Source organism: Malaya genurostris, chromosome 3 (assembly GCF_030247185.1).
Source record: "Malaya genurostris strain Urasoe2022 chromosome 3, Malgen_1.1, whole genome shotgun sequence".
Lineage (NCBI taxonomy): Eukaryota > Metazoa > Arthropoda > Insecta > Diptera > Culicidae > Malaya > Malaya genurostris.
The window spans coordinates 281,319,964-281,345,728 of NC_080572.1; the positions used below are offsets into that span (position 1 = coordinate 281,319,964).

At 38.4% G+C, this 25,765-nt stretch overlaps 1 protein-coding gene across 3 annotated transcripts in view; it reads left to right on the forward strand.

The window, feature by feature from the left end:
- The first annotated feature begins 668 nt into the window (after positions 1-668).
- Positions 669-25,765, forward strand: part of LOC131439612 (uncharacterized) — a 321,124-nt gene continuing 296,027 nt past the window's right edge. For all 3 annotated transcript variants that reach the window (XM_058610852.1, XM_058610851.1, XM_058610853.1), the window contains exon 1: positions 669-1,938. The gene's annotated coding sequence lies outside the window, so the exon portion shown is untranslated. The remainder of the gene's footprint in view (positions 1,939-25,765) is intronic.

Genomic DNA, 25,765 nt, shown 5'->3' on the forward strand with positions numbered 1-25,765 from the left:
GTTTTTACGTTTTTACGTTTTTACGTTTTTACGTTTTTACGTTTTTACGTTTTTACGTTTTTACGTTTTTACGTTTTTACGTTTTTACGTTTTTACGTTTTTACGTTTTTACGTTTTTACGTTTTTACGTTTTTACGTTTTTACGTTTTTACGTTTTTACGTTTTTACGTTTTTACGTTTTTACGTTTTTACGTTTTTACGTTTTTACGTTTTTACGTTTTTACGTTTTTACGTTTTTACGTTTTTACGTTTTTACGTTTTTACGTTTTTACGTTTTTACGTTTTTATATTTTGCCGGTTTTAATATTAGAAGGGTTTACTGTGCACAACGCGTATTTAACGCGATGTGATATTTTCACATTGCCATTTGTTGAAATGAATATCAAAGCTTACTTGGATGCGATACTTTCAATGAAAGTTTCTGACGCAAAAGCTTTGACAAAACCATACATTGGATACTAACCTGAACTTAAAAACGATCAAAAAGCTCCGCTGCTTTTCCACCGATCGTCCATACGTCGAAACCTCGTCGAGGTATCGCTGCTGTTGTTTGGCGAAACTTCTCGCCACACAAACACAGCAAAACCGAAATACACGCCGCCCGACGGGTGGCTCTCTCACTGTTTACATTCGCGCCATGCCATCCGCCAGTTCAGTTCTCATCGAGACTTGATCGCGCGTTGATCGTATTTACGGTCGAATTGCGTCCGGTCGCAGTGGTAGCGTGTTTTTTTTTTCTCGGTATTATTCCATTTACTCTCACACGCCTCACTTTACTAGTGTCAGGCATTTTACGGAATATTTTCACTGACGTTTGTCGTTCTAACAGACGGAGGCAGACGAACACTTTCGCAACGAAAAGATTCCCGCGAAACAATATCAGGTAGATCACACGAGTAAACAATCAGCGCGCGCACGCGTTTGTCTTGGGCTGTGGGGTTCGTTGTCGGTGTACGCGTTCAGGTCTTTGTGCTCTGACAAGGTGTGAAACGAAATTTGTAGTAGTCGATCGCAGTGAGCTGTGTGTGATCAATCCGCCAGGTTGTTTGTGGTTGCTAATTGAACAAGTGTTTGCCTTCTTCGCAAAACATTGTTGTTTCGGCAGGCAGAAGAAAAAAGGAACTCCGCCGGCCCATCGTGTTCCGCGGATCGGGATTGATTGGATGTTGCTCGAGTGTTTTCCAAACTTCGATCGATTGTTTGTTTGTGATTGAGGAGCTGTGCTTCGATCGTGGCTAAAAAAAAAGAAGAGGAAAAGAAGCGGGGCAGCGGCAGCGGAGAAAATCGCGCTTGTTTGTAGGCTTTATCGACAGTTGGTTTTGCGACTTAGTCCGGTAGTTTCGGGTGGGACGCGGTGTGGAGACGAAACCGGTGCCAAGAGGGTTGCGGAAATCGAGTGGTTAGAACCGAAACGAAAATCGTCACCGGGGTGTGTACAATTGTCGGTGTCGTTGTATTAGTGATTGGATGCGGAGAAGTAATTTCGTTCTTGGGAGCTGCGAATAAAGTTCTCCGTTGTGGGAAGGTGAATCTAATTTAATACTAGAAGCGTTACGTAATTCGAAAGAGTTGGGAACATTCGTGATCGGAGTGTGAAATCAACAAGCAGACCGAAAGAAGCAGACGACGACGACGCAAAAAAGGCTTGTTTCTGTTCAGCGAAGAGAAAAGTGCAGAAAAGTTGCAGAAGGCCAAAAGTTTATGTGCATAAAACGAGGTGCAATAAAAATTCAACCCGAAAACTGAAGAAATCTGCAACCGGTGACAGAGCAAGAGAAAGAAAGAGAAAGAATAGTGAAAAGTTTTAGTTAGTTGCATGATTTATTGTTACCGCCGAAGAGTTCATTAGCTGTCCTTTTTAACTCCACTCTCTGTTTCGGATCACAAGCAGCGCTACTCGGCGTGGACCGGAAATACGAAAGGAATCGAAACGGATTGGTGAGCATATTTATCTTTTCATTGGAATCAAAACTGGATCATAGGAAAAGAGCCCGTGGTTGGGAACATCGCAAATTGGTGCCGGTGACGAAAAGGTGTCGCATTAAAATTTATGAGTGCTTATCGTAGATGAGTCAGATTCCGGGTGTAATTAGTTTTGCACTGGCAGGAAAGTACCAGGCGAAGCTGACGAATGAAAAGTGTGTCATACATTTCGGTTCGCTGCGTTGCTTGCGGGAGGTTAATGGCGCACTCTCTAGGCTCGCGGAAGCCGTTCATAGACGATTGAGGCGGAGGACACGCATCGAAATGCAACCTGAGATTAGATTAGTTAGAGACTGCATTTTTCGGCAGTGACAAGTCTATTGAGTTATTTTTACGTTTCGTCTTCGACTCATCAGTGCAGAGCAGTTCAAATTGAACTGCTTAGTGCTAAACTCGGCAGTTCAATTTGAACCGCTAAGCAGACGTAAAGTTTCTGCTACTTACAGAACACTTTTTGTTTTGCAACGGAGTGCAATGTCTTGGTAGTATCGATTTTGAGTCCAGTTTAGAATTTTTTTTACGGTTTTTGTTTCGCCGGTTTAAGTGACGGTATATAATATTCTACACACTTTACCCTATTACTCCGGAACCGGAAGTCGGATCCAAATGCAATTCAGGAATTCCGTATGGGATCGTAAGACCTTTCATTTGAATCTAAGTTGGTCAAAATCGGTTCAGTCTTCTCCGCGAAAACCTAGTGAGATTATTTGACAATTTTTACTAGTCGATTTTTCAAGTGATTGCATAACCTTTCTATATGAGAAAGGCAAAAAGGATGTAAGTTTGTATGTTTGTAACGGCAAAACTCCGGAACTGCTGAACGAATGGTCACCAAACTTGGCACAGGTATTTCCTGCTATTCAGAGATGGTCACAAGGGTATTTTCATGGAGGGAGGGAGAGTAACAAGTGTTTTTAATAGGGGGATCATGAAAAATTTTATCTAATTTGATGGGAATCGATAATTTTTAAAGACCATAGATACATTTTGCGCAACATAAATATGATTATATGGAGGGGTGGGTGTAGCAAGTGCCTCTAAACGGAGGGGGTGTAATATTTGTAACGGCATTACTCCGAATCTACTGAACGTAATGCTATCAAACTTGACACAGATACTTCTTGCTTTTCAAAGAAGGGTTTTTTATAGAAAAGGGAGCGCAGCAAGTGTTTTTTAATAGGGGGGTCATGAAAAAATTTATATAATTTAACGAGAATCGATACTTTTTGAAGTCCATAGAAATATTTTGCATACTTTAGATATAATTATATAGAGAGGTGAATGTAGCGAGTGCCTCTAAAAAGGGGAGACGTATGTAACTCCGAAACTACGAAACGGATTGCGACCAAATTTGGCACAGGTACTTCTTGCTCTTCATAAGGGTATGTTTGTAGGGGAGAGTGCGTAGAAAGTCATGACAAACTTCATATAACTTGACGAGAATTGATACGTTTTGAAGACGATAGATACTTTTTGAGCAACTTAGGTATAATTCTAATGATATTCGTGAGCAGTAGATGTAGTAAGTGCCTTTAAAATCGGAGAGTGTAATGTTTGTAGCGGAATAATTTCGGAACAACTGAACAGATTGCTATCAAACTTGGCATAGGTACTTCTTACTCTTCAGAGTTGATCATATGCTCATTTTGATGGGGAGGGGGGGCGTTTCAAAAGGGGGGAGTTTTAGCAAGTGCCTTTAAAAAGGGTGTTTATTGTAAAATTAAGCTTATTTGTCGACAAACAAGAGAAGGGGGGGGGGGGGATTTTAAGGGCTACAGGGAGTGGGGTTTGAAAATCATTTTTCACTATCCATGTTTTGTAAAACAAAAAAGGGGTAAGAATTACCAGATCGTGCTATATAGTATTTCTATTGTTAATTTTAATGCAACACAAATTTGCTTAAATAATTTCAAATGATCTGGTTTCTTTTTACCGAGGAATTCAAAGAACCAAGGTGAAATAATCTTTTTCTACCTATGAACGCGAGTGTATTTAAGTCGCAGCATAACTACGAAACAACTAAACGAATCTCCACCAAGTTTGGCACATGTACCAAAGATGGGAGTCGATGCTTCTTGAAGAGCACAGATACTATCTACACTCCTCAGAGGTGGTCATAAGGGTAATCATGGAGGAGAGCTGTAGTAAGTTCACTAAAAAAGGGGAGTTCAATATAAAATTTATTCGACGAGAAACGACGCTTCTAGACAGACACAGATACTACTGTTATATCGAAAGAGATAATAACTATAAATAATAACTATAATAATAAACATTTTAAAAAAAAAACAATCACAAAATATGTTTTGCTGCTGGTGAAAACTATTACCCAACTTAACTTGAATATCATACGCAAAAGTAACAGGAGCGCAGGTTATCGCTTTGCCAATTCAAACGCACCATTCAAACATAGGCATACTGGCAATGCTGCGCTCCTGATGCTTCTATGAAACAAATCCATGCTAAATAGCGTTTTATTTGGTTTAATCCAAATAGTGCAGTGTAGTAATCATTCAGATGAAATTAAAACAGCTATTCGCCGCTATAATCACTGTTTGGAGTTTTGAAAAAATATATTGTTGTTCATATTTACCACCATACGTGCATCGAAAATATTGCAGTCATTATTTCTCAGTTACGATTTTTTTCAGCAAAAATTTTATTATAGACGAGAATATAATCATTAAATATTGCATGAATCAGCTCGGTGTCGAACTGAAGCGTAGTGGAAATTCAGCTTCAAGATCTCATCGGAAACACTTCTCGCTTTCGATTATCTCTTTAGCGATATTTCTGAGGATGAAAATTCGTCATCAAGTTCCGCCGACACAAAAAATCACTTGTGAACTTCGAGATTCAGAGTTTTGTGGATGCTTGTTTGATGAATGAAAATCGCGGAAGTAACTTTTTCAGTCACTGAGTTTTTTTTAGAAAATCTCTTGAACTGATATTTTTTACGAGTGATAGTGAAATGATTTTTTCTGATCATGATTTTACCAACACTGTTCGACGCATTTTATACACTTAGCATTTTTAAATGATTTTCTAGGTGTTGAGGACTTCGTACGTTTTTTTGTCCGGAACGGCACATTGCAGGGACGTTGCTATTTTTTTTTCTCTTTTTTCTCTGTTCATGAGCGGTGGCCCAAGGCTGCCTACTGTTCTTTAGCCCAGTCATGTGCTTTCTAAAATCCGTTTTTCATAAATTATTTTTGCGGAATTCGAATTGTAATAAAATCGATAAAAACATATTCTCTTATTCAATTACATGATTCTCTGTAAAACTGAAGAAAAAATTTACATTTTGTCAATTTATTGATAAAAAATATTGAAAACCAAAAATTTACATTGTCGTCGTAAGAATGAGGTTGTTAGTTTTCTCTTTACGGGCAAAATTCCGATTCTAGAAATGAGCAAATCGAGTTATGATTTGGAGAAAACAGTATGTTTTCATTTTATGGTAATACACCATGATTAAAAGCTCTCGGATAATAATCCATTTGGACTGATTTCGCCGAAATTTTAGCGAATAACTTATGGCGTGATGAAATTATTTTGACGTGAACGCGTCTTGCTTTACTATGAGGCGCCTAGTTTAAAATTCGTCCTGTTGAAGAATGGGTAGAAATTAATCGCGAATATCTCGAGTTGTACTAAACGTAACAACATAATTTTTTCTTCATATCATCAGTTAAGTTAATTAAGTTTCCTCAAACTTTTCGAAAAAAAATGAGGAAATTCCGTCACACTTTCTTGTCTTTTACGCACTCGACTCGACGGTTTTGAGATAGTCACCTAGTATAAGAGGTAAACCATGATCACAAATCGATTATTTCATCTTGTTCGCGCTAGACGGAACTGGACGTAGTGGAGAGGACTTGCCACCAACAGCAGCAGCAACTTAAAACCTATTGCGTAGTGTAAATCATTATTTGAATTGTATTCTGGAACTGAATTCTAGAACTGAGTTTTGGAACTGAGCTCAGACCTGGATTCTGGTCCACTTAAGCTCTGAATTTAATTTAACGTTTACCGTTTAGAATTTAGTTTCAGATCTTAGTTCCAGAATATAGGTTACGATTCGATGTAAAAACCCCTTACGATTTTGTCTTTGAATCAGTTGCTCACATACAAATAGACGGCGCTCGATGTCCCTCGGTTTCAACTCGTACGGCACCCAGTTTTCCTCTTTCTGAATCATGCCCAGGGCCTTGAGACGTTTTGAAATGGCTTGCTGACTCACTCCCAACGATTCAGCAAGCTCTTCTTGGGTTTGGCACGAATCTTCATCAAGCAATGCTTCTAGTTGTTCATCTTTGATGGTTTTTTCTCTTCCACCACCATGTTTGTCTTTGACATCGAAATCACCATTTCTAAATCGTTGAAACCACTTCCGACACGTTCTCGTTACTTAGAGCAGCATCGCCGTAAGTTTCTGAGAGCATTCGGTGCGCTTCAGCTGCATTTTTTCGAATTGAATTGTAACAGAAAAGTGAAACTTCCCGCAAATGGCGAGAACTGGGCACATAAACAGACATTTTCGAGCGTGAATAATACGAAAACAAGAACAACTGTCACTGAAACGGCGATAACAATTCGTTAGGCACTGTACACACTCACTTTAAAGGCATTATCATCTAGGTATTTTGACCAGCCTCGGCCGGTACAGCCACCTATCGGAAAACGGCGGGAGCAAAGTTGTAAAGACTACCCCAGAAAGTATATACGCACATTGATACCGCTGTAAATAATTCACAAGTGTTAGATATTCAAATTTTATTCGATATACTGATAATATTAGACTACAACAACAGAATATTATTCTCAACTTTTGCTACTTAGCCATTGTAGACTAGCTGGCGCACCTTCTTGCGAACGTTCCTCATTAAATTCCGTACTTGGACTTCTTGGCGACAAATTTTGACATTTTTTTCAATCTTTTTCGAACTGTTGAATGGTTTCGGCTGCCTAAGATGTGCCTTCGTTAATGCCCAAAATTCCTCAATTGGTCGAAGTTGTGGGCAATTTGGTGGATTCATGTCTTTTGGGACGAAAGTGTCATTTTTGGTAGTATACCATTCTACCGTTGATTTCGAGGAGTGGCAAGAAGCAAGATCTCGCCAGAAGACAACAGGATCCTTGTGGCTTCGAATCATGGGTAGAAGTCGTTTTTGTAAACATTCCTCGATGTATATTTCGCTGTTCATTGAAGCAGTGGTGATGAAGGGTTTCGAAATCTTACCGCAGCTACAAATTGCTTGTCAGACCATAGCTTTCTTACCAAATTTTTCGACTTCAATCGATGTCTCGAACTTGTATGTTAACCTTCTCGCACCGTATAATATTGTGGTCCCGGCAAGGATTTGTAATCGAATTTCGCGTAGGTTTCGTCGTTCATGATTATGCAGTTCAAATTTCCAGCAAGAATCGTATTGTACAGCTTTCGAACCCTCGGCCTGATCGATGGTTCTTGTTTCGGACTACATTTTGGTTGTTTCTGCTTCTTATAGGTTCGACGATTCAAACGTTCTTTTGCACGAAGAGCATTTGACTTCGAAGTGCTCACTTTTTTGGCCACATCCCGAACTGAAAGCTCCTTTTTTTGCTAGAACGCCTTCAGTATACGTTTATCCAACTGAGGGTTAGCAGGACCTTTTTTCGACCCGTTTTTGGTTTATCCTCAAAGGTGTTATCCTCACCGAACTTCCTGATTGCATTTCGCACGGCTTTTTCACTTACTCCTTCCATTTTTGCTATCTTTCTCAGTGACAGTCCACGCTCTGTGCACCATTTGTATACAATTTTTCGATGTTGTTCTGCTGAAAGTCCACGCAATTCGAAACAAACTAATGAAAACGAATAAACAGCTGCACAAGTGGTTAGAGAAGAGTGCAAACAACAGGACGCAGCCATGAAAATTGACAGATTCTTAACAATTGCGAAATGGCAGCGGTTTTTTGTTGCGTCCATACTTTCTGGGACAGTCTTTACACCTGATAATTGTTGTTCTCGTTACAATTCTGCCAGTGCAAAATTCTCACAATTAATCAACGATTATCGATTTTCGGAACTGTGGAAAAATCTTTGTAAGTTTTATTCGTATTCAGGTCATCCAGTTATGTCTCTGACATTACCCGCCCGCCATTTTTTACTGATTTTCTAGGTTCTTACGTTTTTTTTTGTCCGAAAAGGCATGTTTCAGAGCCATTGCAGATTCTTTCATTTTTTTTTCTCTGTTCATGAGCAGTGACCCAAGGCTGCCTACTGCTCTGTGGTGCAGGAAATGTGCTAAGCTCTGATATCTCTATTCATGAATGTTTATTTTTTTGCGAAATTCTCATTGTTATCAAATTTACAAAATCATATTCATTTTTTTCTGCAAAACTGAAGAAAAAAGCTTACATTCTGTCAATTTATTGATGAAAAATATTGAAACCAAAAATTTAGATTATCATCGTTAAAATGAGGTTATTTTTTCTATTGAAGTAATCAAATATGTTTCATGAAATTTGAATGAAGGTCACAGACAGAGTTGACACATATTAATGTGTATTTTACAGATTTTCCTGATAAATTTGTGACCATGAGTCTGTATATAGAGATGACAGATACAGAAATACAAATTTTTACTGATGTCTGATGGCGCGGATTAAAAATTGAATAATGATCGCGTTAAAATATATTAAATAATGGTGCTGTTTATTATCAATTCTAAAAGCAAAATAAACTTACATAAAAGATAAAATCATGGACAGTAAACACAGATGTCCTATCTGCAAATAGAGATTTTTTTCGGCTCACTTTTTCTTGCAACTAGTGTGGCGTAATTCCTTTTGCTTTCAAAAATTGCTTCTAAAAAGATGGAAGGATGATGGCCTCGGTCATAACGTACGGGGTAGTAAAAGAGAATTATAATAAACGAAAGCGAAAATTATCAGACTAAATTCTCACTTTCAGATTGAATTTTAAAAGGTTTTCATGAAATCGTTATTTAGAGAGGCTCAAACGTAAAAAAAACTTACAGCGTTTGTCCAACTACAACATCTACATAAAATTCAGACCAAGAAACGATTTGGTTTCTTTGAGTTTGTTTGTTTACCGTGAAAACATTTCTATTTGCCTTTCTCATATAGAATGATTATGCAATCACTGTGAAAACCGACTTTTGAACTGAGGGCCGAGTGTCATATACCATTCGACTCAGTTTGTCGAGTAGGCAAAATGTCTGTGTGTGTGTGTGTGTGTGTGTGTGTGTGTGTGTGTGTGTGTGTGTGTGTGTGTGTGTGTGTGTGTGTGTGTGTGTGTGTGTGTGTGTGTGTGTGTGTGTGTGTGTGTGTGTGTGTGTGTGTGTGTGTGTGTGTGTGTGTGTGTGTGTGTGTGTGTGTGTGTGTGTGTGTGTGTGTGTGTGTGTGTGTGTGTGTGTGTGTGTGTGTGTGTGTGTGTGTGTGTGTGTGTGTGTGTGTGTGTGTGTGCGTATGTGTGTATGTAACGTTTCTTTGCCCTAACTTTTCTCGGAAATGGCTGAACCGATTCTCACAAACTTAGATTCAAATGAAAGGTCCTGTGGTCCCATACGTAATTCCTGAATTTCATGCGGATCTGACTTCCGGATCCAGAAATATAGGGTAAAGTGGGTTAAAAATTGTATACCATTACTGAAAATGGGGAAAAACCATAAAAAAATTTCTTAATCGACCCCAAATCTTTTCCAATTGATAGTTTTTATCAGTAGACGGTCAATCAAACCGATTTAGGTTATTCTTTAAAGAATCGAAGAAAATTATTTTGAAGAATACCACAGTCAGTGCGGTAAAATTTCATTTTCAATCGAATAAAATAAGATGAAAATGAAATTTATGGCCGCTGACCGTCAGCATATCCCTACTAATTCATTTGACTTTTGCTGCCATTTTCAAGTGAACCTCCCGGAATTCATCGTCAGTTGAATAATCGTATCTAGTCATTTGAAGTTATGCTTGCTCAGTTTCGAGTGCCAAGTAGTCTACCTGCTTCAATGCCTTCGCTCTTGGTAGTAAGCAAATTCGAACGAATAGAATTATAAATGGAGAAAAGTATTGAAAATGAAAACTGAAGGAGGAAACAATTAATTTATGTATATTTTGTGATTGATATTTCAGCTATCTGGTGTGTCTTTCATCTATTATCTTGAACCCATTCGAATGTTTACATGAACCTCATTTGAAGGCCGCTCTCACACTATTGAAAGAGATATTTTGTTACTTCAAGAGATCAACTGACGGTGGTTAAACTGAGCCTCGATTGAAGAGAAACGAGTGATGAATTGAATGCTGCCCGTTCGGGCCGTCAGCAAACATTGTGTGTGTCAGAGAGTGAAGTTTACTGCATTAGAGAGATCGTCAATGTGTTCCACATTCAGTTTCAATTGAATTGAATGAATTTTTACAGCACTGACCACAGTATTATATATGATATTATGATTGATATGAGAAAGGCGTCATTACACCACTAGGTGGATTAAAACAGGTGTTTTCAGTATAATCTTCATCTAGAGCGATACACTTTACCTCAACATTTCGATGCCCTTTGATAAAAAAAAGCATTTGTCAAGGCCTTCAAAATGGGCTTCCGTTTGTGCAATGACCTCAGCATTCAATGAAAAAAAATTTCCTTGGAGAAACCTTTCCAGGTTTGGAAACAGATAATAGTCGCCGGGGGCCAGATCTGAAGAATACGGAGGATGGTGGACCAATCCGTACCGCAAATCATCCAATTTCACTGTTGCTATTACGAATGAATGCGCTGGTGCGTCTTTTTGGCTAGCTTGATGAAAACTACAACTCGTCTAACACGATCAGCTGTTATACCAACACTTCCCGAGCAGAGTGTGAGATCAAATAGGAAACTCATTTTGATGATGTGATGTTCGCATTTATCGATTACTCAATTTGCTGTTGTTTTGGTCGTTTTAAGTGGCAAAAAATTAAAATCGAAAGCAAAAAGATATTCCGATGATATCAAACAGAAAACTATTTTTGCTTACAGCGAAAGCAAACTGAAATCTAAATAAGATATAGATTGTTCTTGTTGATAGCAAAACTAGTTCTCAATTTGAAGTTAGTATCAAACAACGAAAACAAAACTGGAATGCATAATCAGTTATTGATTTGCTTTAAAAAGACATTACTGAAAACAAACAAGTCGCGAGCATAAGCTAGAAATAGATTGGGCAAAAGACCTAGGATAGTACACCTTTAGGCGATATTACTTGCAACAATAAAAAAGCGTCAAAAGCACCAACACCTCCACAGAGAGAGACTTGGGTTTCGAACCTAGGTGATATGGATACCGAACTCTCTGCGAATGCTATGGACTGTGACGTTAAGCTGTAAGTAGATGGAGAATTTTTGATCATATGACAAGCAGTGTTGATTCGCAAAGCTATATACAGGTAGTTTTAGCCGATGTACACTCGTTTCGTCGCATCCGTCCCGCAACCATCGTGAATGGCAGTGCGGCTTTTTTATAGGTATGAAAATGTGCTTTTTATCTCTCTCGTATCCAGAAGCTGTAGCATGTGAACATCATAATATCAAATTGAGTTATTTATTTGATCTCACTCTACTCGAGTATGTAATCACTTTGAAATGCGAATTCGGAGGCTCAGAAGAGTGAGCGCTTTAGAGTGAAGTCTTTTACAGCAAAGGCTCACTGGTGACGTGAATTAGGAAACTGACAATAAGCAATCCCAGATCATATATTATTTCGATTCCAAAAAAAAAATCTAATCGATTAATTGGGACAATGAACGAGTATCTCACTTCTGCCCACAGACAGCATCACACTGATTTAGCAAGTTTTTAGTTCTTGTGTGGACATAAATTCGGGATCATTCGATGAAGATTAATTACGGAGCGAACATTAAGCAATTCATTTGCAGTGGATAAAATGGATTAAACATATGATCTAGCGCAGAACGTGAAATCTTCAAAGCTTTTTTTCTGAGGAAAGTGGCTCGGGATGTCAAGGTCTACATTATGAAGAATATGTTATTTAGGAATTCATTCGCCAAGCGCTCCTACAGTGCTCTAAAGTTTCTGATAGAAAACATATCACGCATATATCACTGAAACATGATGATTTGGAACGTCGGTGATCGGAGTTAATAAAATTCTTTCATCTGGTGGCGCTAAAATGCAATCAAATATCCAAACTTCCTGTGACCCGAAATCATACAGATTAAGTAAGACGGTTTCTAAGTTTATGAAAGTTCTAAGACCTATATATAAATGGATGTAAGTTTATATGTTTGTAACGCCATAACTTTGGAATTACTGAACAGATTGCCACCAAACTTGGTACAGGTACTTCATGCATTTCAAAGATGTTTCTTTTGATATTTTTATAGGGAAAGGAGCGTAGCAAACGTCATTAGAAGGTTCGGTAAGGGGGGGAGGGGGTGGTGAACGAGACATCGTTAGATTTTTAAGACCCTAGAAACATTTTGCATATTCTTAGATATGCTTATATATGGGGGTGAAAGCAGCAAGTGCCTTTGAAAAGGGGGCTGTAAAGTTTCTAAAAAAAAAAAAGGGGGCTGTAAAGTTTCTAGTATTCGGCTGCTCGGCCATCCATGGAAGTTGACCATCAATGTCAACTTTCCCTCTCTGAGCAGCCTAGATAGCCGTGTAGTGTCGGTAGCGGTTTCCCACCTGGCTAAGAATAACGCTACGGTCCACCTGTACCGATGGTATAAGTCCACCAAACAGGTAAGCCGTGTGGCATCCGGCGGAATTATTTTTTACCATGAATTGATCCACTGGTTTCCTGTTCCATGTCGTAAAAGGCCACAAAAATAGAAACTCCTAAGTCAAGGTGTATTTCCGTACCGATGGCTGAATGGCTGCAGGAGGTTAAACATTGCAGTCGTGAACGGAATATCTTGGGTTTTTCCCTTACTGGATACACGCAATGCTTAGCAATCGACTTCTTTGTTCATCGCTTCGGCAAGCAGATATTAGAAAGCTGAGTGTCTGTGGGTGTCCTCAAGGTGGTGTACTATCCCCACTTTTATGGAACCTAGTCGCTGATGGTTTGTTAAGGAAACTTAATAACCTTGGATTTCCGACTTATGGTTTTGCCGACGATTATCATATATTGATGACCGGTATAAGCATTAACACTCTCTTTTATTTAATGCAGCAAGCCCTGCGATCTGTTGAACAATGGTGTTGTCAGGTTGGATTATCTGTAAATCCGGGCAAAACATCAATGGTGCTTTTCACTCATCGTAGGATAATTACAGGAGCTCGTCCGTTGCAGTTCTTTGGTTCAGAGGTCACTGTGGTCGATCAAGTTAAATACGTCGGGGTTATTCTTGACTCAAAACTGAATTGGTCTGCTCACATTGACTTCAGGATTGAAGGAGCTTGCATGGCTTTCGGCCAATGCAGACGAGCTTTTAGAAAATCATGGGGACTCAAACCCAGATATATTCATTGGATCTACACAACTATCGTTAGACCAATTTTAGCATATGGTTGTCTTGTATGGTGGCAGAAAGGAGAAGTCGCGACAGTTCAGTCGAAGCTAAATCATCTCCAAAGGATGGTCTTAATGGCGATGACAGGCGCATTCACGACAACTCCTAATGCTGCTCTAGAGGTGCTACTGTGTATTAAACCACTACATGTGTTCCTAAAACAAGAAGCATTATCTTGTGCATACCGTCTTACTGGCGCAGCTTGCAAACTTGCGCTCAGACAAAAGCATTTCTACCAGATTTAAATCTGAAAATGTCAAAGTGTCTACTGCATTTCTCCAAGTATCATTGCAGTATTCTGGTCAGAGCTCTGACTGGACATTGCAAACTCAATTATCACATGGCTACTATTCAACGTGCTGAGTATTATTCGTGTGATTTGTGTGAATGCGATTATGGTACTTCATATCATCTGATATGTAACTGTCCCGCATTGACGCAGCTACGTATCCGGGTTTTTGGTTCTCCATACATGGTTGAGTCTGTGTATGCGGAGCTAAAATTGAAGGATATTCTCTCGTTTCTCACCCAATGTGGTAAGGAGCTATAGTCAGAAGGGTTCATCGTTCTTCCTGGAGTGAATGAATCCCTTCTGTATTCACCTTAAATAGGGTTTAGCAGATTGTTTGGCATCCTTTGGGGGGTACCGAATTTACTTCTGCTCGTACATACTGCGAGTCGTTCTGCATTCTTCCGAGAATGGTGTCGCTTTTGTAAGATCTCTAAATCCTCTCGGGGGTTGGAGGTTTTATTAACAGCAGACTGTTCGGGACCTCGTAGAGGTTCAGAATTTCCTTCTGCTTCCACTAAATGTGATAATCAGCAGATTGTTCAGCATCCCTTAGGGGTGCAGAATTTACTTCTGCTTTTATGTGTTTTTGTGTCGTCAATTTTTCCCATCCTCCTAGTCCAACCCTTACCATTTCCTTTCAATCCTTCCCTCTTATATATCGGGAAAATGATGCTAAAAACAAATTGATGGCAAGGCACAAATCTCCAAATATCAAGGGGAACGTGCCATTTGAGCCAATTTGTTCTGATTCCTGATTCCTGATTTGATATTTTTATAGGGAAAGGAGCGTAGCAAACGTCATTAGAAGGTTCGGTAAGGGGGGGAGGGGGTGGTGAACGAGACATTGTTAGATTTTTAAGACCCTAGAAACATTTTGCATATTCTTAGATATGCTTATATAGGGGGGTGAAAGCAGCAAGTGCCTTTGAAAAGGGGGCTGTAAAGTTTCTAACGGTATAACTCCGAAACTACTGAACGGATTGCTATCAAATTTGGCACAGATACTTCTTGCTCTTCAGAGATGATCATAAGTGTATTTTTATGGGAAAGGGAGCCTAGCAAGGGTCTTTAACAGGAGATCATGAAAAAGATTATCTAATTGGGTGAGTATCGATACTTTTTGAAGACCATACATAGTTTTTGTAAAACTCAAACATGCAAAGGATAAACTGTATATATGATACATAACTCCAAAACAACTCAATAGATTATTAACTTTCTTGGCACAAGTAATTCTTGCTGTTCATAGGTTCTTATGTTTTAAAGAGAAGGGGGTGGGAGAGGTGATGGTTGCAGTAAGTGTTTGCTAACAGGAGGAATTTGAGGCAAAATGTTTCAAGTTTTATGAAATCGAAATTTTTCGACAGGCACAGATATTTATTACAACTGAGAGAACAGATAACAAGTGATAGAATTGAAGAAGCACTCAGCTCAATTGTTTGTAAATATCGGAATAATTCCATAACAACTCAGTAAATTATCACCAAACTTGGCAGAAACACTTTTTGCAATTCAGATTACCACCTCTGAATCTATTTTTTCTTGTCGAGATCAGATATTCATTGCACAGGTGAACAAAAGGTTGGAGTTTTTATCAAGTGCCTCTAAAAAGAGGTTTATTGTTAAATTTATCTAATTTGTCGACAAACGAGGGAACTAGGAGACTAGGAGAAAAGAGTCTGAAAAATCCATTTTCAACACCACCCCCCCCCCGTCCTCTTTTTTGATGAGAACAGATACTTTTTACACTACTCGGAGCTGTTGCAAGTTCACTAACAAAAGGGGAGTTCAATGTAAAATTCATTTGACGAGAAACGATACTTCTTGATTAATACAGATACTACCTTCACATCAAAATAGATTAAAGGGTTATTTCAAGGAAGGAGTGTAGCAAGTCCAATAAAGTGAATTGATCGGATTTTACGAAAAAATGGTACTTCTTGCCCAGTACTGCATATTTCTAGCGACTAAGTAAGGGCACAAAAATATTTACAAGAGGCAGGGGGAATAGATATTCTTAACCAAGGGATGTAAAATTAATCTGAATTGACGAAGAAATCATAAAATGCATTTTCTCATGTAAATAGAGAAAACTGTCGAACCGAGTTAATGAAAATAAGTTTACGATAACATTTGAATTAACTGAATCGTTATTCTATAGAACGAAGGTATTATTTAACGTACTTATGAACAGCCTTTCGTTAGCAAATAATCATCAGCGAGATGAGTATGCCCAAACCGCTATTCGTTCTCGAAAAAGAATGAGTCCTTTTGGCCGGATCTGGTGAAGGCCCAGTATGCCAGGAGATCGCTAAAGGAGATGAACTGCCATCAGATAGACGTGGCACCAATGATCGTCAACCTATCCAATGTCTTCTAGATGTGTGGTGCTACCACAATAATCTCGCAAGCAAAAATATAGCAGGTTATTGGTGTAAAAGTTGCAAAAGTGTTGACAAAAATCTTTTGCTTGATCACGGTTATGGTTCCCGACAACTGCCACAGGAAGCATTTTTGTAAAACGCAACATAGAATTAAAGGAATTATTGTTCCATTGAAATTTATTTTTGCATTTTTGTATCGCCTAATAGAATTAGTCGTATTTTGAAGCAGTTATTAAGTTGTTGCTTTTGAATAATCATTTTCGGAGTTTCCCAAAATTTTTGCTCGCAAGTTTTTTTTCCAAAAGTACCAGCAAAAAGATAACATAATGTGATATCAATTGAAAAATTAATGAGCTGAGATCAAATTAAGATTTCAATGTGATGTTACTATCATAATAAGATTTCGATTTGCTCTCGTGTTGATGTTTGACTTTGCTCGGGTAGTGAATAGATTGTCTGGAAATTTGGTATTGGACCATCTAGAGTTTTGTCTAGAACTATTCACGTCTTTTCTGTGAGTTGCCCGGGACTTTTCATTCCATGTAGTATTACTGTTTAGCGAGAGTTGAGAGGCAATTGGTTCACGGATTAAGGCTACGTCATTTTGTTTTACAATTGCTTGAAACTGATGGTGCCGGAAGCGACTTGTGACGGTTTTGAACGAGTCATGAAACCGAATTCGCCTAATTCAATTTCTTCACTGGTAAACTGGTTCACAGAACCAATAAGGAATTCAAGTTCATCGATCTTGCGGAAGTATATTTTTCCTTGATATTCATGACAAAGCAGTTACTCTGACGCACGGCGATAAGTCAAACCATTTTGGCAATCCATTATCGTTCCCTGGTCGTATTTCACGAAACAGCGATTAGCCAAAGGACTTCCAAATAAACGTTCAAAGTCAACATTGCATCCTGCTTATAAGGAAGCAAATCACAGCTGCGCGTAACGTTTGCTATCTTTGGCTAAAGCCGGCTTCAAACAACGTGCTCAATCACTCCACTCGCCCATTCGTCACCCTTCGTCGAGCTGCTACCGGTGTCAGCTTCGCAGCAGCACACAAACCAACGCACAAACGCCGACAGACCTTCAAATTCCTGCCAATTATTCATCCCCCACATGGCCACAACAAAACGAGCGGGGTTCGAGCGTACTTTTTTGTTTTGTCCAACTTAAATTCACTTAACTTACGCCGCTACGGACACTGACTGGTGCAGAACCTTGAAGCTTTTGTTGCCTGTTTTTTTGGATTTCATTTGGGTAAACTGTACCGTAGGTCTTAAGGTAAATGCGGTCCAAGAGATGATCGTCTACGTCCTCACGGGGATGGGTTCAAGGATTCGATCGACCTCCCGCCGATGCGATCGATGCTGGTGCATTGTGGAGAATCCACAACCCCAGGGCATGTATTTAAGACCGCCACGACCGATCAGCGTTTTGATCCCGAGAGTTGATCACCTCGGTGTGGACGCGGACGAGCCAAAAATGGCTGCAACTCGCGGTGGGTCGAAGTTATTGCGAAACTGGTTTTGCCGGTGATCTTTTCAACCAATGTAGGTATCGCGGAGTCGTCGTGGGACGGTTGAATCCGAACTGTCGCAACTGTCCCGCCTGCGTACATGCGAGCGGTAAGTATCACCGTCATCCCGCCTCGGAAAGGTGATATAATAAGGCTAATTTTTGTCTCTCCACCCAGGGACCGGCCGTCCGGTACGTGGCGTGATGGTGTTTTTTTTCCTTCTTTTTCTTCCTTCTACGCCAGTTGACTTTGTGTTTGGGACTCTAGAGCAGTGTACGAAAAGATAAAATTTATATATATAATAATAAAAAGGCGCTTCGATTATGCGGCGTGAAGGAGGTTTTGAATTCTTGGAAGTTTGCATGAGCCGGAACAACGAGCAATACACGACCAAAAATCCAATGACTTGTCGACGGGGGGGTGCGCAATGGACTGTACCGTACCCGTACTGGAAGGGGACAAGAATTTTGTCAGTTGAACCGGTTGAGCGATTTTCAATGGAATGCGCCGCCGCCACCGCCGCTTACCAGTTTGAGTGATTGGCCAGCAAAACCAAAGTGTGTGTGTGTGTGTTTGTGTGTAGCTGGAGAACACTGGAGGTAGGAAAAACCATCGACAGATCAGGTTTCTGTTCTTCGATGTAATGAAATTTCCTCGTTTTCGAAGGGTTCGATGCTGGTGCGAAATTCGGCTACCGAAACCGGAGGGTTTTCTTGTCTGTAAAAACTCTAAATGGAGTCAGATATCAAGCAACAAGTTTCTTGTACTTTAAGAAAAGGCTGTGAAGTCTCAAGAGAGATGAGATCCAAAGTATTCATCTACACGGAACCACCCGCGATCCCATTTCAACCAGAATATTAGTTGATTTTCTGAATTCGATTGGTTAAAATTTGGTACAACTAATCGATTGTTGCTTTAACTAAACTGTCATTTTTGTTTTTCGATTAGCAGAAACGAGGGTTGAAAAAAAAAAATGCTGTCAATTAGTGAGGACACATACCTTTTAATTTCAACAAATATTTTAGTTGAAATAACTGGTGTTGTTATTTAAACAAAATTCTGTTAGTTGAAAAATAAATCGGTTTTATTTGTTTTAGACATTGCAAATAGTTGAATCAACTCTAACAATGTTATTGATTTGCGAAAATAATCAAAATATACTTACTGATACACGTTATTTTCTATTTGAAATAAATTCGGAATGTTGAGATTCATGAAATAAATATCGTTGTTAAAATATAAACAGTATTTTATATTGACATGTAATATCATTAGGGATGGTAAAACCACCAATCACTGCTGATTTCAAGTGATCTTAACCAAGGAATAAATTATCATTACGAAATCAGAACTGATCTGATCTCTAAGTCATTTTGGTTTTTGTAGGATCATGATCATGTCAAGTCGAGATCAGTAAAGATCTAAATTCTAAAAATATACTTCTGATTCGATCGGAAATGATTGATGTAGAAAAACGTTTTTAATCAGCAAAAGTGCCCGGAGGGGCGAGTAAATTAGCGAAATTATTAAATTTACCTAAAATGAGTATTGAAAGATGATGCCTTCAAACGGTTGAACTAAAGTTATGCACTGATAATTTTAGTCAATTTATAAAAACTTGGGTGCATCAACCACTGGGAATTAGAATTTTGCGACGGCAATTCAAACGCGCCATTCAATCGCAGCGCGTTCTGTGTGTTTGAAACCCTTCGCTCCTGTTACTTTTATAAATTAAATTCATGTCAAAAAGCGTTTTATTGCTAATGCATGAACATCATCATCGGTATCAAACAGCTGGAAGTAAAATAGCCTGCTGGAAGTAAATCAATGATCGAATTTGAAGCATAAAATTTCTGAGCATACCTGAAAGATAACGAGATGATCATTCATTAACATTTTCTAACTTGTCACCAAATCTTTTTCATCTTAAACAACGTTAACTTTATCACAACACCGCTGTTAGATAAACACTTGTTATGGAATCATAAATTTCTCAAATCGAATGGACACAATTTCACCAAACGTTTTAATCATCGATGTTGTTTTCATTGACATTTTGAAGCGACGCGAAAAGATTTCAACAAAAAAAGTTGTTGATTTTGCATTGCGATTATTGTTTTGCTTTCAACTGTGTCCGGCATTTGACAGCATTCAAAACAACATATTTTTCAACTACTTGAATATATGCAAATCAAAAACCATATTGGTTGAATCAAAAAGAAATTAGTTAAATCAACTATCGCAAAAATCAAAAACTGCGATATCGCAATTTTATGATCGAAGGGTTCTCCGTGTACCTATGAAATGGCGAAGATGGAATTTATGTCGTTTTGGTTTGAGAAAATTGAAACTGGCCCAGGGTAGTTTCATCAAACAAACACTTTTCATGATACTGTGTTGGTTTTGCACTTAGAAACGAGAAGCAACGGGAACCAGGTTCGAAACTAGCTTCAAAGAAACGGTTCAACGGCAGTTATAGTGGAAACTGGGTTAGGTTTGGAATCGAACGAAAACGTCATTACAAAACTGTATCTTTCAGAAGCAGAGCCTACTTCATTTCAAGAAAATGCCCCGAGTCGCTGTTAAACTGCTCTTTTCAAAATCAAACTAAATTATTATTTCTAGTACTTCAACGCTTGATATAGGAGTAAAATTTCTCCACTGCAATGTTTCCTATTCATCAAGTCGCTTTTAAGATGTATTCACCTTAACTAGGGTTTAGCAGATTGTTTGGCATCCTTTAGGGGGTACCGAATTTACCTCTGCTCGTACATACTGCGAATCGTTCTGCATTCTTTCGGGAGTGCAGAATGGTGTCGCTTTTGTAAGATCCCTAAATCCTCCCGGAGGTTGGAGGTTTTATTAACAGCAGACTGTTCGGGACCTCGTAGAGGTTCAGAATTTACTTCTGCTTCCACTAAATGTGATCCCCAGCAGATTGTTCAGCATCCCTTGGGGGTGAAGAATTTACTTCTGCTTTTATGTGTTTTTGTGTCGTCAATTTTTCCCATCCTCCTAGTCCAACCCTTACCATTTCCTTTCAATCCTTCCCTCTTGTATATCGGGAAAATGATGCTAAAAACAAATTGATGGCAAGGCACAAATCTCCAAATATCAAGGGGAACGTGCCATTTGAGCCAATTTGTTCTGACTCCTGATTCCAGGTTAATTGTACCTATTGAAGTATTTGGAAAAGTTCGAGTTGTATGTCACTTCCTCTTAAGTCTAACCTTCAATTTTTCTGTGGGGTACGGGTATAGCGTGATGGGTAAGTCGATGCCTTTCACGCCGCCCTCTTGGGTTCGATTCCCATCCCCGCACATAGGGTCAGAAAGTTTTCTGGCCCGAAGAGGCGAATGACATTAATGTTAAAGCCTCTATAATTGAAACAAAAAAAAAAAAAAAAAAAAAAAAAAATTTCTGTGACGCATCCTCATAAATCTGTTTCTATTTGGAGGCAAAGCAACATTTTACAACGTATATAGGATCTATTTAACGCACACTCAGCCATGCGTGGGAGGTGCGTATTGTTCTGTCAAAGTGGGTTGAATTCGATTCAGTCGATAAGTAATCTACTTATTAGTGAAGATTCGTAGCTCTCAAATTGCGGAATCTGTTAAGGGCTGAAGGCAGTATGTTAAAGACGTAGGTTTTTTGCTATTTTTCCGTTTCGAATTTTTTTTTTTGGAAACAGTGATGAATATTGAAAAACCCTCCTGGAAATGTCTTAGAAATTTCTGTGAATATTCTGTGAAATTTTCAGAATGATTAATTGAGGTTATAACTCATGTTGTATTTTTTTCTGACTGAAGAACTGCTGAAAATTGCAACCGTTACTTGTTCATCGAATACCACGACTTTGAAGGTTTATATCTTATTATTATTAATAACATTTATTTTACCCTATAGGGCTAGGTTTATATCTTAAATCTACCGTAACAAAGTTTCAATGCGTTCGCCATTTTATTCACTTCAAGTTCCTGGTAGTGTTCGGGAAAAGAAGAGGAGAGGATGGAAATAAAAAAAAAATTTGTTTGGTTTCACGCTCTTAATTGATAACTCATAGGAACGTGGTTTTTAAGGTACAGTATCTTCAGCAAAGTTACTCAGAAAGATAGACGCCATCTTTTGGCAAATTTTATTTATGTGATTAATCCCGCTAAAAGTGAGATAAAAATATTATTTTAGTTCAGAGCCAATATAAGGGCTAAGTTACTTCGACAAAGTTGTTCAGAAAGATATTTCAAACAAATTTGCTGAAGGTACTATTCCCGTAACTTGAGTGTAATTTATGATATAATGTATTTTCTGAAAAGGGTGTCCTAAAACCAGTTTTTGTATGAAAACACATATATTTTCAATTTATATGAGTTGTTCATGTACTACAAAGTTTTTCATCATTAAAAATTACACAACTTTCTCAAATATACTATGCTGCTATCATTTCAGTTTAATCAAATAGAGTCATTTTCCATGTTTTTTATGACAAAATTTCAACTTGTCTATCATCAAAAGGCGCAGAAAGGTGCAGATGGGACTACTTACATATTAAACTACTTGACAAGAGCTTTCATACCGTAGTTGAATAACTCGTCTGCGATTGTCTGCAGGCGAGATGTGTTCTTTTCAAATATCCTTGTCCTTGACATTTGCAATGATAAGGTCAGATCAGATTTCAGTATATATTGGTTACCACAGTAACTCTGAAAATAAATGATTTTTATGGACATCGAATTCTACAAATTGAAAAGTTTAGTAATCAATACAGACGATTTTTGAAAGTAACTGTCAGACGTTTTTTGAAAGTGAGATAAGAAGCCACGACTTTGAAAAGAGACCATCATCATGTCGAATTACGTTAAGTCGTTTTTTGATAAGTTTCTCTATAGAAAATTTCGGCGGACAAATATCCTCCATTCATCATTTGAAGTGAAGATCGATAAACGCTTGCTATATTGTACTGTTCACAATGATTAAGAAGTTTTTTTCATACATCCCATGAATTGGTGATTAGTTTCATTGGATCCTTTAATTACAAATATTCGTGAATGGCCAAAACAGTCCAACAAGAATTTGTCGAACGATGCTAAGAGTCTTTTAGATGGTTAAGAACATTGTCAGCTATCATAAAATAAATACAAATAACTAAAAAATGAGTTTTAATGTGGAACACATTTTTGTTTTCTATATAGTGGTGCAAACTAGAAACTCAAGAAATATACACGTAGAAATGTGGTCAGGTTTTGAACAATTACTTTTACCTGTTGGTGCTTGAATTTGTAGTAGTTTTGGTTTCCAAAAAGGGTTCTGGGATGTAATTACTTCGATTTGTCATACTTTAGTAACTCTTTACAGCCAAGCGTCACAGATTTTCAATACATCGATGAAAGAATGAGAATAGAAATACTGCTGATGCTCCCTGCAGACGTTTCGTATGGTTTCGTTTTGTCATAGAGGAAAGAGTGATGTTGGCAATTATACTCTCTCTTTTTTTTCGATGAGAAACGAAAATGCTTCGTCTCTCTTCGTTTGAGACAGTAAAACATTAGAAAAAGAGACTGTTGGAATGGTTTCTTTCATTGAGAATGCGAGACAATTTTATGCTCTGAACAAGGAATTGCAAATGAGACAAAAATTAAGATCTTTAAGGAACGATCTCACCAGTATCCCACTTTGACAAAACAATACGCACCTCCCACGCATGGTTGAGTGTGCGTTAAATGGATCCTATATACATTGTAAAACGTTGCTTTGCTTCCAAATAGAAACAGATTTATGAGGATGCGTCACAGAACAATTGGAGGTTAGATTTAAGAGGAAGTGACATACAACTCCAACTTTCCCAAATACTTCAATAAATACAATTAACCTGACAATTGCCCTGGAATATAGGTGAACCACATCTTAAAAGCGACTTGATGAATTGGAAACATTGCAGTGGAGAAATTTTAATCCTATACGGCTGAAAGCAAAACATTGAGAGCAAAAACCAGACATGGTTTTTTGAAATAAAAGAATCGTTTAAGAGCATCTTTTCTGCAAGAACCGGACAAAATAACTTTGAATGCAAAAACCGGACAAACACTTAACCCGTTCTTCCAAAACAAACGTTCAATTTGTAGTGTATTGTTATGAAAAGTCAAATGTTTGCTACTCGTATTATCTGTGGGAATTCCCATGTAAACGAGTTTTAAGAAGATTTTAATGAATTACATAGATGTATAGGTCAACAGTCGACCAGAATGAGTATCACACTTATCATTCACATCTCTCGCTTATAAACCAAATGAGCTTATGTCAAAGATGTATCTTTGTAAAAAAGAAGAATGATTTCAATACAGGCGGAAAAATCGATTATAAGAAACATTTCTGTTATGAATTTAGTGACTAAATTGACCGTCTTGAATAATATGCACATGTATGTCTTTCTCTTATTAGTAAATTAAAAATACTCATGGTTTACAACCATACATAGTTAGTGTCTGCTTCACTAGTGAGCAAAACGCTCACAGTACTCAATCACTGAAAATTTGTGATGATTTGTTCAATTCATGTGTTTGCAATTTTGCGCGCCTTATTTTGACAATGAATGGCATTTCAATGCTCGTTCATACCAAACATTTTTGAAAATTTTGGCCCTTATTACCGGTATCACTACACGGTGAAAATCGAGTGAATTTAGATCCTTAGCACGCTTAGTCGCTTCAAAGAGAAAAGTAATTATTTCAGTTCGGTTCTACATCTTATCCAAGTCAATCGATAAAACAAAACCGCTTACGTTCGGGACGAAAGAAATCAAGTACAGTGAACAATAGAACGATCTCGAAATGAGTGAACCAAACGAACAAAAGCTACCGCCGATACGAAAGAATACAATTATTGTTGATCACAGGGAGTGTGAAATTCGACCTTCGATACGAGAACTTGAAGGTTTGCTTAAGGAGCAAATGCATTGCAAATGCAATAAGACAAATAATGTTGTTTACATCCAGTTTTATAAAGAGTTGAATGCAATTCAATTCGCAAAAGACAAAAACAATGTGCACTATGTGGAGCACGAGAACATTAAGTACAACATTCCAGTATACATGGAAAATAGTGCTGTCGAAGTGCGTGTGCATGAACTTCCCTCAAGCGTCATCGATCCTTATATTCGCAAAACTATGTCCCAATACGGAGAGATTCTCTCTATCGAAAAAGAAAAGAGGAAGAACGAACTTTTTCCCCGGTATTCTAAATGGCATACGTTTGTTACGCATGCGCTTGAAGAGGCCTATACCTTTTTATGTAACTTTCGGCCAGGACAAGAATTCCGTGCAAATCACTTGTTACCTATGACAAGTGATTTGCACGGAATATTGCCAAAAGCTGTTCACTACGGTAAGCCATGTGATAAACTGCACAAGGAGACAAGTACACCGAAGGAAAACGGTGCTTTCTTCACACCAACCCCAAGCAACCCCAGTACACATGTGACAGCCACCAACAACAATGAAGCATCCCCTTCAACGAACCAGTATCCCCTATAGAACAAAGTACACCAGCTGCAGTAAACAACTTACCCTCCAATCAACTGTTGGGCAGTTGTGGCCCGTTCGAGAATCGCTGGCTTAGACAAAATATGGCATTCTTCTAGATTTATGAGTGATCTTTAATTTTAGATTCAAATGAATGTAATTTCGAGCAGTGGTTCAATTCGAATCGACTAATCAATACGAAAAGAGAATCTAAAAACCTTGCACAGCCAGGTGAATATAAATAGAAGAAAATTCTATTTTCGGAATCTCGTTTCACTTGGGCACGAACCGACAGATAATAACGTCATTATGATACAACCCTTTGCACAGCCTACTACTACTACTATTACTAGACTAAAACCAAACCAAAACCAGTCCAGCTGCCAGTGAGTCGTTAATAAAATTCAGTGACATGTGCCATCCACATAACGTCACCCGGTGACTGCCACCCAGCGTTTGTTGCTATTGCTGCTGTCGAGTAAGCCTGTGCGTGTGTCGACATACAGTGTTACGGGATCCGTAGGTACTTTTTCTACATATCTCTCTCTC